We start from the raw sequence: 16,347 nt of genomic DNA, 5'->3' as shown, positions 1-16,347 counted from the left end.
TCTATTCCTATCCAAATTCTTCCTAGCTGTGCCTGTCGCCTGGCCACTGGGATGTTTTTCAAGCAGATATCACATTTTGACATTACTGATTTTGCCATTGTTAACATCTGTACTGAAATTAAACTCTGCTTTAGCAATTTTACCAATGCCTCTGCTCCCCAGTGACATTTGTTATGTTTAATTTGTAGAACTTCTCTGATTATCAAGGGGGGTACCACTATTTGTCCTTGTGCAGTCACATACCATCCCTCTGAATTCTTTTGTGCATTTAGCAAATGTGCCAGTCTCTCATCTTCTACTGAATATTTCGGTTTTGGAGGCAAATTGAATTGGGATACGTTAAGCTTCAAAGGTATCAATGCCATTGTTGTTTGTACCTCTCAAGCAGACTGTCGGGCTGCCCAGTCTGCCTTTCAATTTCCCTCACAGATTTTGAAGTTTCCCGATCGGTGTGCTTTGCAGTGTATGATAGCCACTTGTTCAGGTTTTTGTACTGCCTTTATCAATTGCAGGACTGCATCCTGATGTTTAATGTGCGTACTCCGAGAAGATAACAATCCTCTTTCTTTCCACAGTGCTCTGTGTGCATGCACCATTCCAAAAGCATATTTTGAATCAGTCTAGATATTTACCTTTTTCCCTCCACTTAATTCTACTGCCCTGGTTAAAGCAACCAGTTCTGCCTTCTGGGCAGATATATTTGGTGGTAATGCCTTTGCCTCCACTACTGTATTGACCATTGTTACCGCATATCCAGCGTATCTGGTTCCGTTTTCCACGAAGCTGCTCCCATCTGTAAACAGCTCCCACTCCAGCTGCTCTAGTGGGACACCTTTCAGGTCTTCTCTTGCTGAACATGTGTACTCTATTACTTCTACACAGTCATGTTCTAATGGCCCTTCTTCTGTTGTAGTACCTAGGAACAAAGCTGGATTCAAAAGGTTAGTTGTTTTTAATGTGACATCATCCTGCTCAGTCAGGACTACCTGGAATTTCATCATCCTGCTGGGAGATAGCCAATGGCCCCCCTTTTGCTCTAAGACAGTGATTACCATGTGTGGTACATAGACATCTATGTGCCTTCCCATAGTAAGTTTCCTGGCTTCTTGTATCAGGATCACAGTAGCTGCGACTGCCTGCAGACATGGGGGCCACCTGGCACTTATGTTGTCGAGTTGTTTGGAAAAGTAGCCCACCGGCCTTTTCCAGCTTCCCAGATGTTGGATCAGGATTCCTAGTGGTAGGCGCAGCCTTTCATGTACAAACTGCTGAAAATCTTTAGACAGGTCAGGTAACCCTAATGCTGGAGCAGTTGTCAGTGCTTCCTTTAATTTTAGGAAGGCTTCTTTCTGTGGTTTGCCCTAGGTGAATGGCTGCATCCTTTGAGCTTCATACAGGGGGTTTGCAATCAGTCCATAGTCCATGATCCACAAGTGACACTATCCTGCCATCCTGAGGAAGACTCACAGCTCATGTAAATTCTGGGGCTCTGGAATAGCACAAATAGCTTGGATACGGTTAGTACCTAGTTTTCGTTGCCCTTGTGAAATTTCACATCCCAGGTAAATCACAGTCTGTTGCGCAATTTGTGCCTTTCCTCTGAATACTTTATAGTCTCCCATTCCCAGTGAATTTAAAATCTCAATGATTACCTTTATACAGGTTGGTTTTTTTTTCTGTAGCTATTAGTATATCATCAACATACTGCAACAATAATTGGTCTCTTGGTACTTGCTCATTTTCAGTCCAAATCTCCAGTTCCTTTGCCAGTTAGTTTCCAAATAGGGTCGGCGAGTTCTTGTCATGTCCAGGTGAGCTGAGTCTTTCTTCCGTTCCCTGGGTTTTTCCACTCACAGACAAAGAGTTTTCTACTTTCTTTGTCAAAGGGTATGCAGAGAAAGGTATCTTTTAAATCAATTACAGTAAACCATTTATATATCCCCTTTATAGATGTTAGCAATGTGTGAGAATTTGTTACCACTGGATAAATGTCCTTTTTATTTATTGCTCTCAAATCCTGCGCTAACCTATATTTATCTATTTGGTTTCTTTACTGGATATATTGGTGGATTAAATTCTATTGTATATTTGTGGCGAGTTCTTGAACCTGTTCCACAGGTTCAGTTAGTTATATTCTCCTAACACCATGGCTTTGGCAGCATTTCCCTGCTGGAACTGATTGTCCTGGTGAAACAATTCTGGACAATCTCACTTCCAATGTCCCACCCCCTTGCAATATGCACATTGATTCAGGCTTAACCCCTGGGTAACTGGTCTCCTACCCCAACCATTCCTGTTACGTACCCTGAAATTTGGGTTCCCTTTCCCTTGTATTACTGTCAAAAGATTCTGCTGCTCCTTTTTACTAACTTCTCTTTCGCGATTGTTATATACCTTCCAGGCTACCTCAAGTAGCTTATCCAAATTCCTTAATTCTTCCCCTTCTAGTTTTTGCAATTTTCTATGAATGTCATCCTGTGATTGGCCCTAGAATATGAGAGCGAGCTGAACCTTTGCTTGTTCTGTGTCCATTTGGAGATCTGTATATTTCCTTGCTACCTCCTTAAGCCTCTCCAAAAACGCAGTGGGAGATTCCTTCTTTTCCTGTTGAACCTCATATAGTTTGGACCAATTTATAGTTTTGGGCACAGCGTTCTGAACTCCTATTTGGATCCACTCTTGATATTTCCATAATTTCCTCATATCGCACAATAAATTAGGGTCCCAGTTTGGATCCTCAGTTGGGAAATTCACATCTAAACTCCCTGTTACTAGTCCATTTCTAATATCTTCTCTTGCCCTCTCTTTGGCTGCCTTAAGTACAATTTCTTTTTCAGTAGAATCCATCACAGTATCTAATATTACTTGTATGTCATCCCAGTCAGGATTTTGAGTCTTTATAACCATTTTTATTACTCATGCCATTTTATCAGGATTTTCTCTATAAGTTCCGGCTGACTGTTTCCAAATAATTAAGTCTGCAGGGGAAAAGGGCACTTTTACAAATACTGGCCCTTCCACTCCTACACCTTGTCGCAAGGGGCAATCACAGTCCATTTTTGTTTGCTTTTGCCTTTCCTATGCACAACTGGGGCAAGCTTTGACTGACTCCGGGTTCTGTGGGCTATTGGGGTCACTGATTCTTTACCGTTGCTATCTTTTTCACTTGCATATCTCTTTCTCCTTTCTATCACAGTTAGGCTTTGCTCATCTTCTGAGGAGGAGGGATCAGGTGAGGATGGGAGAGGAGGATAAAGAGGGAAAGGTGTACTAGACGAGACGGGTTCAGGACTAGGCGGGTTAGGAACAGGCAGTGTGATAGGGACAGATGAAACAGGTGAAACAGGTGGGATAGGGTTAGGTTCTCTTGTTCTATTGGAGCTACTTGTAAATCAATATCTGTATAATTTTCTCCTCTCAGGTTTTCGTTTAATGCCAAGTGTTCTAAACAATGTTCCTCACAAACCCCACACTTTGCAGATGTTTTAACCACTAATAATCCACATTCATCCTGCCATTCTGGCTTTCCCTGTAAATAGAAAAACAGATCAACACAGGGGACTTCATCCCATTTTCCTTCTTGTTTACAAAATGACATTAACTGTGAAATAGTGTTATATTGCAGAGTACCGTATTTTGGCCATTTTTCACTGTTCTCGAAGGCATATTCTGGCCACCATGAATTACAATAATCAATCAACTTAGTTTTACGTAATTCTTCCCCAAAATTACCCGGTTTCCAATGTGCTAATAAGCACCCTAAAGGAGAAGTTTGCGGGATAGGGGTGTTACTGTCCAAAATTCCTTTAAGTTTCTCCATTTCAAATATACAACAAACTGCCAAACCCGCAACGCTTTCACGATTGTCTTATGGAACGGCGCCTAGGCTTGTACCACCAGGAATTCCTTTAGCCCAACCAAGCGTAGCTTTTGCTGCTTCTTATTGGCAGGCATCTAAAACCAAACTAGAGTTAAAAAAAAGCACCTTATCTTTCTGCCAGGGACGCTGTGAGCAGCAGAAGCGATCGCAGCTGATGGGCTCCCCGAGAATCCCTCGGTGCCGGCTGGAGTGTGATCGAATCACGAACTCAGCAGCACTCACAAGGGGCCCATCCGGGTCGCCAAAATGTTAGTGTTCAAAAACACATAATCACGGAGGGATTATATGTGGTGCTTTTTATTTTAGAGCTCTGGGAATCGGGGTATTACCCAAATCTGATTCCGATCATACATCCGAAATTATCATGTCTTTATACTCTATCGTTATATAGCTTTCATGTTAATTATTAAACTTATATTGTACAATTGTATACATAGATTTAGCCCCCCTCTGAATTTCCAACATAGTTTCTCATTATTCTTCTTATGGTTGTATAAGAGTTATATTTAATTACTAAACAATCATCACATCTAATAATTATGTAATTTTTCATACTGCTTACACAGGTGCAGTTGATCTAGGAAAACACAAAGCTTAACATTTTAGATTCTATCTTTAACATTTTTCCAGGGTTCCACTATCAATGGTGACTGAGGAAAGTGCCCAAAAAAAGCAAATGTCACCCATCTTCAAAAAAGGCAACTAGGAGAACTCGGAAAAGTACAAGCCAGCCAGCCTCATTTATATCCCTAGGAAGCTGATGGAGCAGCTATTCCTGGAAAGCATTGCCAGGTACATGAAGGAGGACAAAAGAATGTAGTCAGCATGGATTTAACAGGGGAACTTGATGCTGAAAAACTTTTTAACTCCTCTGATGAATCAACTTGCCTGGCAGATGAAGGGAATATTGTCTGCCTGGGTTTCAGGGAGGTTTTTGACATTTCTCTACATGGCAGCACACATACATACCAGAAGGAACAGCGCAAAGAGGAGGAAACCAGTGTCTTTTCAATGATGCTCAGTGAAAAGACAAGAGGCAGTGGGCACACACTGAAATACAGGTGATTGCCTCTGAACATCACCAAATGATTTTTTACTGTGAGGATGAGTGAACCATGGCACAGACTGCCCAGAAAGATTGTGGAGCCTGGATCTTTGAAGACATTAAAAGTACACCCAGATAGAATCCTGGGCAAGAGGCTCTAGGTATCCTGGTGTAAGCAGGGGCGTTGGGCCTGGTTAGCCCCACCAACTCCTTCCTCTCTCATTCATTCTGTGCTCATGAACTCTCTTAGAGATGCATTTCAAGCACTGGCATGACAAAGTTCTGTGCAGACAGAGATCCAAATGGACATGGGATCTAAGTTCCTTAATCACTGTTCAAGAAGAATATAAAACTCTGAGAAAAGTGTCTCTTCCATAACTGAATCCCTTTCATGGGAAAATTCCCCAGATATAGAAAGATCTTCTATATGCATGCTTAAGAATGACACTGGCTGAGCAAATTTCTCCCTATGTGTGTCTAAGACCAGCTAGGATCTTCACCAAAAGTGTTGTCAACATAGTCACAGAATGTATATTGTTAAGAAGTGACAACTTACATCAGAATGGCAAATATTGGTCCAAAAAATATATTAATGTATGGCAATTATCTACTTGGGTTCAAAATAAAAATAAAAACAAAGAGTTGGTCTTTATTTCTCAATTTCATTGCCCTATTGATAAGGGAAGAAAAAGACCCAAGTCCTTAACTCTCTTAACTCGAAGAAAGATTTTAAAAATTCCTTGTAAAAAATGGATCATAATTAACAGACTATGAAACCATTTTAGGTGGGAAAAAAAAGTCCCAAATTTGTTGAGATAGTGGCAAAGAAGCCAAGAAAATAGGAAAGAAACAAAAAGAGAGCAAAAGAGTCAGCTTCAGTCTGCTAGAAAAAGGAACCCCCAGTCAGTTGAATTTCCAATGTATTCATGTGCTTGATTCAGTAACTGCTCAATGTAAAAACCAATCCTTTTGTACAACTTCTCTAGCAACAAAAACTCCAACAGGTTGACACCACCATCATGCCTGTTCCAGAAATATTAAAAAGACAAAAGATGATTTTCTTGAAAATCTACTTGCATAAAAGTTGCAAGACATTGGAGGAGTTCTCCACATTCTCCTTCCTCCATCTGGCTCAAAAGTATATTTGATAAAATACACAAAAAATCCCATGATTTATAAGGTAGAGTCAAATGGATGATTTGGGAATTGATCTCTTGTTGATATTAAACTTCATATCAACTCTCTGTGAAGTTTCTAAAACAAATGATGGAGTTAGGGTATGAATCTGCCACAAGTGTTAAGCAAACATGCACACTCCCCTTCACATGCCCCCCTTCCACACACACCTAGGCACACACAGAGATCGGCATAGCAGATCATGAACACCTTGGAAAAGACTGAAATGCTAAATGGCCTCACTTTGTGGGTAAAAGAGCTGGTGCAATAATTCAAATGCCTGGTACAAAAATTCTGTTTAATATCTACCTCCTATTTAAAACACAGCTTTTCATTTAATTCTATTTACAGAATATTTTCATTTCATTTGTTGCTTTAAAATGACTTAGTTCTCAGGCGTTGTATGTCTAGGAATATTTTCGTCGAAAAATAGAAAAAAATAGATGATATCTTTTCAGCAGAAAACATTGTTTGATACAATTTTAAACCATCATGATATGGATCTCTAAGGTGGAAGAAGAATTTGGACCACAGATCATTTGCAATGAAATACTTGACATTTTTAAGACGCTTTCAATCAGTTTTGATCCTCAATTGCTTATTCATTGTAAACAGTAATTTTTCAGTGAAAGGAAAGTGTGTGTGGTATATCTAAATGATGTTTAAACCCAATTCCTACTAATGGCCAGGCTGAACTCCAGTAAATAATGTTCTGAATGATATTTTGCCACCTTCTTTAGCACTTCATAAAATCCTAACATGATGAAGTGCTGAAATACAGAGATTTTCTCTTAGAGAGTGTCTCATGTTGAAACCCATCTCATGGATTTTATGCTGTAATTCTTATCTCTTTTAAAATTTGCTATCTTCTGCACAGTTTTAATGAACCTGTTACAGTAGCGAAAATCACAGATAAATGTAAATTTGTACAACTTTGAATTTACCCCAAGAGCTGAGAGAACACTTGCTCCTATACTTCAATCTGAGTTTCTTCTACAGTCAAACTTTGTTTCTCTACCATCAAGATTCTCCTTTGTTGCTGCTCCAAGTCCCGTCCAACCTGACCTTGAATACTTTCATGGATGGGACACCCACAGCTTCTCGGGGCAACCTGTTGCAGTGGTCCAGCACTCCCACAGTAAAAAATGTTTTCCTTTCATCTAATATGTGTCAGAAATAACATAAATCTAGGCATATAAACTTTGAGTAAAAATTACAAATTCTTTTGATTTGAAGCACATTTTATATGAATACTGACTTACAGGTGACTAAAATATGTTGATGGGTATTTGAGCTGACAATTTTTGAAAAAGTGCATGGAGTTTAAAATTATAACCAGCAAAATGAAAAACTTCTTGCCATTTTTTCTTTCCTCTCATATTCAAAATTGCATATGTCAGATATCAGTGCTTCATGCAAACCTCTCAGATGCTCTCAGAGAAAAAGCTTTTCTTTCAGACTAAGTTGCAGTTGGCGTAGAACACTAGTAGTAGTGAAAGTTTTTCTGGGCATAGTGGCAGCATCTTCTCATTGGATTTGTGTGCAGAATGCATTTTATCCAAACTAGAAAATTGATCCCAGCTCTGTTCTATTCATCATTCTTACTGCATCAGGCCTGAAGATTCTGTGAAAAGTAGCCTGTGGACCTTGAAGATAGCTCATGTGAAACAGATGAGAGGTGATGGAGAAGTTGAGGGAGAGAATAAAGAGCATATGGCCCAGTACGGACACCAGAAAGTATTTCTTCATGTGATCCATAGCCTGAACAATTGTTTAGCACCCTTTAAAGGTGGTGTTTGACAAACAGGGCTGAAGCAGATCTTCAAAATATCTGGGAGAACAAAATCCATTGAAGCAAAATCCCCTGGCCAGTCACCTTGCTGCTGCTAATTCACCCTCCATACCAGCTGCTCAGGCCTAACAATGCTGCTGCAAAAATATTGTGAAAAAGGTAGGCACATTTTCACAGATGCAGGGAAAATCCCCTTGGATGATGATTCCAAGGCATAACTTGATGGAGCAAGTTATGCAACCTTGTCTACTGGCAATATCTAAGTTGGTGAGTTCACGATCTGTCAGCATCACTTTAAAAAATGAATGTTTGATCCACAAAAAAAATATTTCATATTTCCTGTCTACCTGCTTCATTTCAACTGATGAATAGGCTGCATTCCATCAGCAAAGGGTTTATGATCCTGTGTTTCTTTAAACTGTAATCATTTTTTTATGTTTTTCTAAATCAGACACTATCTACTCATAAGATTCAGATGTCCATGGTAGGGGTGTAATTAAATTCACATGTTAAAAAATATCCTTCTTGTTTTGTTTTTTTTTTTTTTAATTGCCCACATGTAACATCAGTCTGAGAGCTGAAGAAAACCCCTTCATTTGCTGTTTACCAAGTATCATCTATGTGATACAAATTCTACTTGAGAAATCACACCCATTCATTGCCATGTAAACAACATTTTCTTCATCATTAGGTATTTTGGTGAAGTGAATGATTAGAACATAAGCAAGGGCATTTGTTCAAGATGCTCCAGAAAGAGCTGTGGTCTGTTCTCTTCTTTGCTGCCTATGTTAGCACTGAGCTGTAAAAAAAGAAAGATTACTAGGAAAAGTGTTACTTTTAGTCTAAATTCATAAATGATGTTTGAAATAGTTAAATGAAAAGGTGCTCTTTTAAATGATGGCATCTTAAGGGAAAAAGTCAGCTTTAAAGAGGTTTTGAGACAGTTGCTTCTGGAAAAAAAGAAAAAAAAATTGGAGGCATCTAAGGTCTTTAGCCATCCCATCTTGAAGATTGATTCAAAACACAGTTCCTTCATCTAGGAAGAACAGAGGACCATAGATGCAACCCATTTGAAAATGGAGTTCTATTTCTTTCTGGTTGGGATTACTGGACATCATTTCTTGTGAAGTCTGCAGTTAACTCTCCAACAATTTCCCTCCCTGAAATTCATCTGCATTTGCTGCTTTATCCAGAGTCCCCATTGCTTAGCGATGGTATACTCAATCTGTGCATTAGAATATTCAACTAGAGTGTGTTACTCATACCTGCTAGGTTAAATTAGCTGGAACAGAATGGATAGTTACAGTTGCTTGTATGCAATAGCCTTATTTTGACAAGTATTTTTTAGACAATGTTGAAGCAGTACTAGCAAATATGAAGTACAGCTTGCAACAGGCAAAGACACTCTTCGACTTTCTCAAGTTTCCTGTAGTTCAATAGATGCCAAAAGTCTTTTTGTAGTACTACTACTGTCTTGTAGGAATACTTGGTCTACTCCTACCTTGGATAAAATTACTAATGGGTTACTTGTCTACAAGGCAGAACATTTGTCCTTTAATAATATGTTTTTTGTAAGTCGGAATCATGAATTTGTGCACCAGTCATGTGGAATGTACTCCTACTTATATAAGTTTCACAACCTCCTTTAGAAAGTATTGACTCTGTATAACTTCAAAATAAGAATTCTGGGCATCTTCATTCTATTGTAAATTTTTTTCTGCCATGCTGGTATTGTTCTCTATCATTTTTACCAATAAAAATATTTTTCCCTGACACCTATGGAAAAGACCTATGTTGACTCAATAGTGTAGCATCAGTACATTGTTTAGAATTCTTTCAACATGGTCCCAAATATATCTGACAGCTAGACAGCAGAGGTTAGCAACGGTGAATGGGAATAACTTCGGAACCATTTCAGTAGATTTCCCAGGAAGGGCTTGCTTTCTGCCACTGCAAATTTTCCCAGAGATATTGTCTGGTTAAGAGTTGCATCAAAAAGTATTTTTGCACAAACCTTGGGACAAGCTCTGCCTCCGATTTACTAAGTGAATGCAAAGAGGGTAAAAGTGCTGCTTCAAAGCCCTCTGTGCTCTTTATGTACCAAGAGGGGGGTGACCCCAAAATAAGTTTTTGATCTCTCTTCAGAACACAAGGCATGTCATCACCTCATTCATTTTCTTCTGGGACTCATAGCATCTAAAGACTAAGAAGCTCTCTTGCTTGCTAAAATGTGTTCAGCAAAAACACCTTGTCTCATCAGCAAATTTGAACACAACTACAATCGAGTCAATTCCAATGCTGGCAGGGCAATACTCTGCTCCAGTAGTAACATGCCACTACTAGAAGACTGTGTAAAAATATTTGTGTACAAAGTAATTGGAGGGAAAAATAGAATTGGGAAGAATTGCACATTGTTCTGGAAAAAGCCTCCTGCCATGGTCTTACAGACATCATTTTCTGGTATCATTTTTAATAGTTGGGGGTTTTTAAATTTTGTATAAGATAAAATATTACTGCACCTTTATGTTTCCTTAATATAAGTGCAGCCATTTCGTAATAGAACAGAAGTAAGCCATTTGAATATGTACAAATGGCCTTTTCAAATACATATGCTATAGCACACTGTGAAAGTAATTAGCTATAAATAAAAATGTAAAGGTTTAAAAAGATTTTGAAGAAAGTAATTGTAAGGTGATAGAAGAAGAAAACAGCAGTGAAAAAAGGAGGACATCGTACAGTGGAGATGTCTTATTTCACTTTCTGAAAACTGTGTAGGTTTGCTATTGCCAATGGTTTTCATTAGGAAGGAAGAGATTCCTTTGGAAAAAAAAAATTCAAATTGACTTGAAATAAATGTCATGACACTTAGCTTCACCAATCCTGAAGAAAAATTCTCATCACTTGATATGGAAATTGTGATGGTAATGAAGACAAGGATGTCTAAGCTGTGCCATCAGGAACATAAAAAAGCATTAGAATGCAGGTAAGACTGAGCTCCTGAACTAGTGAGAAGGGAATGCAACAAAGACATTTTCCTTTAAGAGTCTTCAGGATGAAGAGCAGATCAATTTTTTTATGTGAAGTATTTATGAATAGAATGAACCTTCAAAATAAGATTGTTTTCAAAAACCTGTTCACAGTATCTCTTAGAATGATACACAGTTCTTATTAATATAAAAAGAAAATCAGTTTTTTCCAAACTGTTGTGCACTCTTAAACAATCTACAAGAAAAATAGTATTTTTTCATGCTGGGAATGATGTTAATTACAAAAAAGCCTTGTAGCACACTTGACACTGTAGTCACTTGATTAGCATAGCTTTTAATTCATCAAACAATTTTCCCATTGACTAGTTTTCACCTTTAAATAATGGCGTCTTTATACTTATGCAGCATCCATGAAGAATTTCTTGGTTTTTATTTTGTACTCAGTCCTAAATGGCAGGTTCTGCATTCTGCTATCTGTCTAGCTTTCCCATTTGATGCAGCTTCTGAGAGGTATTTTCAGAATTGAGGACTACCTGCAAGAATGATGCTAAAACGCATGCATTTTACTCCTTGGTTAATGCAAAACTATTTTTCCTTTACAGCACAATAAGAACAGGAAAATAATGATGGTGGATTCAATCCTTACAGTAAAACAAAGAGGACTATTAGCATCATTAGAAACCAAGCAAGTTGTATTTATTGCACATGCAGTACAATCACTAATGCAAATTACCCTGTAAATTCAAAAAGAATCCGTATCATAGGAGTGGATTGAATGTTTCTATTGATATTTTGCTTAAAGCAGAAAATTAATTCTTTTGAAAGCCGACTCATAATTGCAACCTCACTTTCAACTACAGCTTTCAAACAGTTGAATCATGTCTGTTTATAAAATGATACGGTACAGTACACAATAGCAAATCAGGTCATAGACATTCAAAAGAAAAAAAAAGATCAAAGAACAGATTCATTCACATCTGCAAGCCCTGAAGAGTGTACAGATCAAATGTCCCCAGAAAACTAGGCTGGTGGCGCAAATTTTCCATGTTGACACCAGCAGAAGCACCTGCTATCTTTATAGGATGCAATCTTGCTTACATCACCCTTCAAAGCAATCTTCTGTACCCCTGCCCAATACACCTTCTGCTCTATTCCTTGGACTTCACGTCTGCATTTCTGCAGAGTCCTGTCCTGCAAACTGACCCAGGTCATAGATATCCAAGATTTTAAAATATTGTGTTAAGTTTATTTATTTCATATTTCATTCCATCTAAGCAAACTGCAACTTTCTGAAGTGAAATATGTCATGTGTATTTTGCATGTTAGTTCTGCTTCACATTAAAACTTCTCACAGACCCCTATGATGCCTTACTGCAAAAATATACAGCTGCAAAGAGTGGTTGTGGGAAGCTAGAAGTGCCAGAAAGCCATATAAACAATCTAACAATAGAGCCTTGCATTTCTGAATGTAATTGCACCATGTAAAGTCAAAATATAAGATTTAAATTATTTTCATATAATAATGAGTGTGAGGAAGAGCAAATCCAGACAGAATTTTTTTATAAACAGTTCCAGGACAAACATGGCCTTGACTTGGAAGTATAGCATGAAATATTTTCATACAGCATGAGTTCTCATTACCTAATCATATGATTTGTATAACTGAATTGGAAACCAGGAAATAAATGAAGAAAAATATTCAAGCTATAAAAGATGTGAGTTTAAAATTTTCTTTGTATTTCCGATTAAAACTATTAGGTAGCTAAATCGTCACCCATTATTTTAAAAAGCATCTGGACATTAAAAATAGATAAATTTCTGCAGGACTTGGATGTCAGGTATTCCTGAAAAGCTTTATTTCACTGTTTCCCAACCCTGAATCAATCCACTTAAACACAGCTCTATTTCAGATGCTCAGTGAAACTGACCATGTAATGCATATAGTTGACAAATAATCTGCAGAAAAAGCTAGATCAATTTGAAGATCTTTTCCTGTAAATGGTATTCAAATTATTTGTACAAACACACAGATGGGATTTCTGCTGTCTTCTTCAGGTCACTTTCTCCAGAGAGCTCTCCATCAAATCTCTCTAGTTCTACTCTTCTGGTGATCCAAAGTCAGCACTGGGATTGTCCAGCTGTATGGAATTACTGTCTGCTAGAGCTGCACACTGAGGGCTTCTGTGTGCAGCGTCATGTCAGCCCCACTAATGTCACCCTGTTGGTATAAACTGAGCTAGCTGGACCTTAAGGGACAAGATTGTTCACTGATTTTGTAATAGAAATTAGGTATAAGAAGGAGGCTGGAGGATTTAAAGATTTCTGCCTCCCCCTTAAGCAACACTAAATTTTGGTCTTTATCTGAAAAACTAGGTGAATTAACCCATTCAGCATTCATATGCCAAAAATATCAGTAATACACTAAGAACTGTCAAAAGAGTAACAATTCCAATATTACTTTATAAAAATAATTAATTTGAAAGAGTCAGGAAGAAGGATGAAACATGCCAATATCCTATCCTGAGAATCATTCTGTTGATTTGCACAGGTTTCTTACTATATATAGTAGAGGTGGCCTTTGAGTCCCAGTGAAATATCTGTATTATAGAATATGTAAATATGTCTATGTAAAACCTGTTCCTCTAAGTCCTAGTAAAATATCTGTATAGTACTAGAATATCTTTATATAGGCCTTGCCCCAGTAGGTCCCAGTTGATCTTGATGGGTTGCAGCTGCAATGTCCTTCATTGGGCTGCAGCTGTGGCTAGTGAACGTAGCTGGGATAAAAGGGAGTGGGTTGGCCAGTCAGGGAGAGCTTGGAAGGAGCCCCGGCTAAGAAGGAGCAACATGCAGAAGAAGGAGTCTGTGCTGTGAAGATCTGCAGCTGTAAGAAAACACCAAGAGAAGGTATGGGACTCTAGAAATATAACAACAACAACTATATTCCCATCTATTGCATTGGACATGCATGCTTGTGATGACAGAAATACTTGCAAAGCTTACCAGATAAACCATGTTCTCTTCAGACAGCAAAACATTTCTTGATGGTTGTATTTGCTAATTACATTTAGACTCAATGTTCTTAAAGGTCTTTTCCAACCAAAGTGATTCCATCATTCTCTAAGCTGCACATCCTGCTTCTCCTGGTTGAGGGCAAATTTGGCAGAAAACCTCTAAAAGGGCCCCCCCAAGGAAGCCCACCCACACGGCCCCTCCCCTCAACTGGTTTGGGAAAAATTTCCTTGGAGAGAAGTGGAAAAAACCTGTTTATTTAACAGGCAAAGCACTCTCCAGCACAAAAAATGAACAATACCAGATGACAAAACTCATTTGCCACTCTGAAGAGACGACAAATTCAGAAAGTCTCACCTGTGGATATTCGCTCTGTTATCAATCCCTCTGGCACTGAGAAAGGCTGCTGCCCAGAGTAGACCCCCATACGCCACAAAGTGCAAGCTCTCAGTGTTCCCCAAGTCCCAGTCCAGAGCAGGTTTGAACAGTTCCAAGAAAAGGGGAAGAAAAATAGACAGTCCAGGGAAAAGTCTGCCTCAGCCAGCTAAACCAACTGAAAAGCAAAGGAAGAATCTGTTCTGCTCCGTCAGTGCCCAGACAACACAGTATAGCACAGAATGTGGAGCAGTGTTGCTTTTAGAAGAGTGAGTGCAGCCTTTGATAACAAACTACGCGCTTCTTCTTGTCCCCACCTTGGTTCTCAGAACCGGTCTTGAAGGCAGAGAATATAATATCCAGCATTAACTTGAAAGATGACTGGGGATACAAGCATCATAAAGTCACCCTAGGACACTGCTCTACTGAGATATGTTACCAGACTATGTTAAGACAAAGTTTTGGAACTGCTAATTAAAATTCTACTATCACAGTTAAGCTGAGGAGGAAACAGCTCACTCCAGTTACCTTGGGGCATGCCAATACTTCCTTTCAATCACAATGTTTTTCAATTTTAAGTCCGTGACATCACAGGCATAATTCAACATCTTTTGGGCACGAAGGAAGATATTATTCTTCTCATTATACTGACGGGTAAGCTGAAATGCAAAGCAGTTATTTCAAAATGAAAAAGCAATAAAGTCAATAGTAAAATCCACCACAGTTTTGCTTACTACCCTAAGTCCTTACTATCCCAAAATACAAGAACAGCTGCAAAAGCCTTGTAACTACTTAATTTTTTTCTATACCTACATGGAGAATAAGGGATAAATTATCCCAAACAATGGTAATCCACAACAAAGCATTCTTGACATCATACTAAGGTTTTACAGAGCAAACTCTTCACCTGATCACTTTTGTGTTCCCCTTGGGATGCCTTTTGCAGCTGCAGTGTGTCTGGAGGCTCCTGGCTTTGTGGTTTCAAAACTCTTAACCCTACCTGGAACCCAGACCCTAAGCAGTAAACGCAGCCTTAGGCTAAGGCTGGTTCCAAGGAAAAATCAGTGGTGGAAGCCCTGTTGTGGCAGTTTTGTGTTCCTCTTAGACTGGCTTTTGCAGCTGCAGTGTTCCTGGAGCTCTGGGCTTTGTGGTTTGAAAACCCTAATCCTAGCTAGAGCCCTAGGTGTAACCCTAACCCTAGGCCGTAAACTGTGCCTTAGGGTAAGGCTGGATCCAAGGTAAAAGCTGTGGTGGAAGCCATGTTGTGGTAGTTTTGCGTTCCCCTTTGGGATGCCTTTTGCAGCTACAGTGTGCCTGGAGCTCTGGGCTTTGTGGTTTCAAAACCTGTTCCATATTGCAGTGCAAGATGTTTTCTATTACCAACTGTATGGCTGTCTCTTCTTCCACTGGATCTTCAGAGGAAGAATACATCCTTCTCTACAGGACCCCCTTGCTCCAACAGAACCCCACATGACCCTTCAGGAGGACTTCAGCCACATTTCCATTTGGACTGCTACCAGCACCCTGACACACAGGGTGTCAGGTTGGGTTCTGACTCTGTCATGTTGTTCTAGCGTACGGGCTTGTTTGTTTTATCCTTTTTTTTCTTCTCTTCCCTATTAAAGAACTGTTATTTCCTGCTCCCATTTTTTTGCCTGACAGCCCCTTAATTTAAAATTTATAGCAATTTGGAGGAGTGGGGAGGGTTTACATTCTCCATCTCAGGGGAGGCTCCTGCCTTCCTTAGCAGACTCCTGTTTTTCCAAACCAAGGCAGATTTTGGCTCCCAATGTGGGCTCAAGGGCATAGAAACAAAAAGGGAATAACAGTTCTTGAGTAATCTAATTTTTTGTGTGCTGCTATAGAAACCTCATTAAGCGACACCATGTGGTCCAGCTTGCCCTGGTCTGGGTGGCATGTGATCGTGGCTGTATTTCTCCCATTTGTAGGCCTTTATCTAAACATGGGTCCTATAACCAAGGCTACTGTGTCTGTTATCCGGTTTGTTTTATGGGTGAATAAGGTGAGGAATTCATGGATTTTTAACTTCCTCTGGAAAGCAGGCACATGGATTCACAGC

The 16,347-nt window shown here is 39.1% G+C and overlaps 1 long non-coding RNA gene across 1 annotated transcript; it reads left to right on the top strand.

Moving 5' to 3' along the window:
• The first annotated feature begins 13,709 nt into the window (after window positions 1-13,709).
• On the top strand, window positions 13,710-15,780 carry LOC135453632 (uncharacterized). The gene is made up of 3 exons (XR_010441904.1): window positions 13,710-13,787; window positions 14,847-14,921; window positions 15,628-15,780. It is a non-coding gene; the product is annotated as an uncharacterized LOC135453632 (long non-coding RNA).
• The last annotated feature ends 567 nt before the right edge of the window (window positions 15,781-16,347 follow it).

Source organism: Zonotrichia leucophrys, chromosome 13, assembly GCF_028769735.1.
Source record: "Zonotrichia leucophrys gambelii isolate GWCS_2022_RI chromosome 13, RI_Zleu_2.0, whole genome shotgun sequence".
Classification (NCBI taxonomy): Eukaryota; Metazoa; Chordata; class Aves; order Passeriformes; family Passerellidae; genus Zonotrichia; species Zonotrichia leucophrys.
The sequence above is the reverse complement of the archived record's forward strand: the minus strand, read 5'-3'. Positions and strand labels throughout refer to the sequence as shown.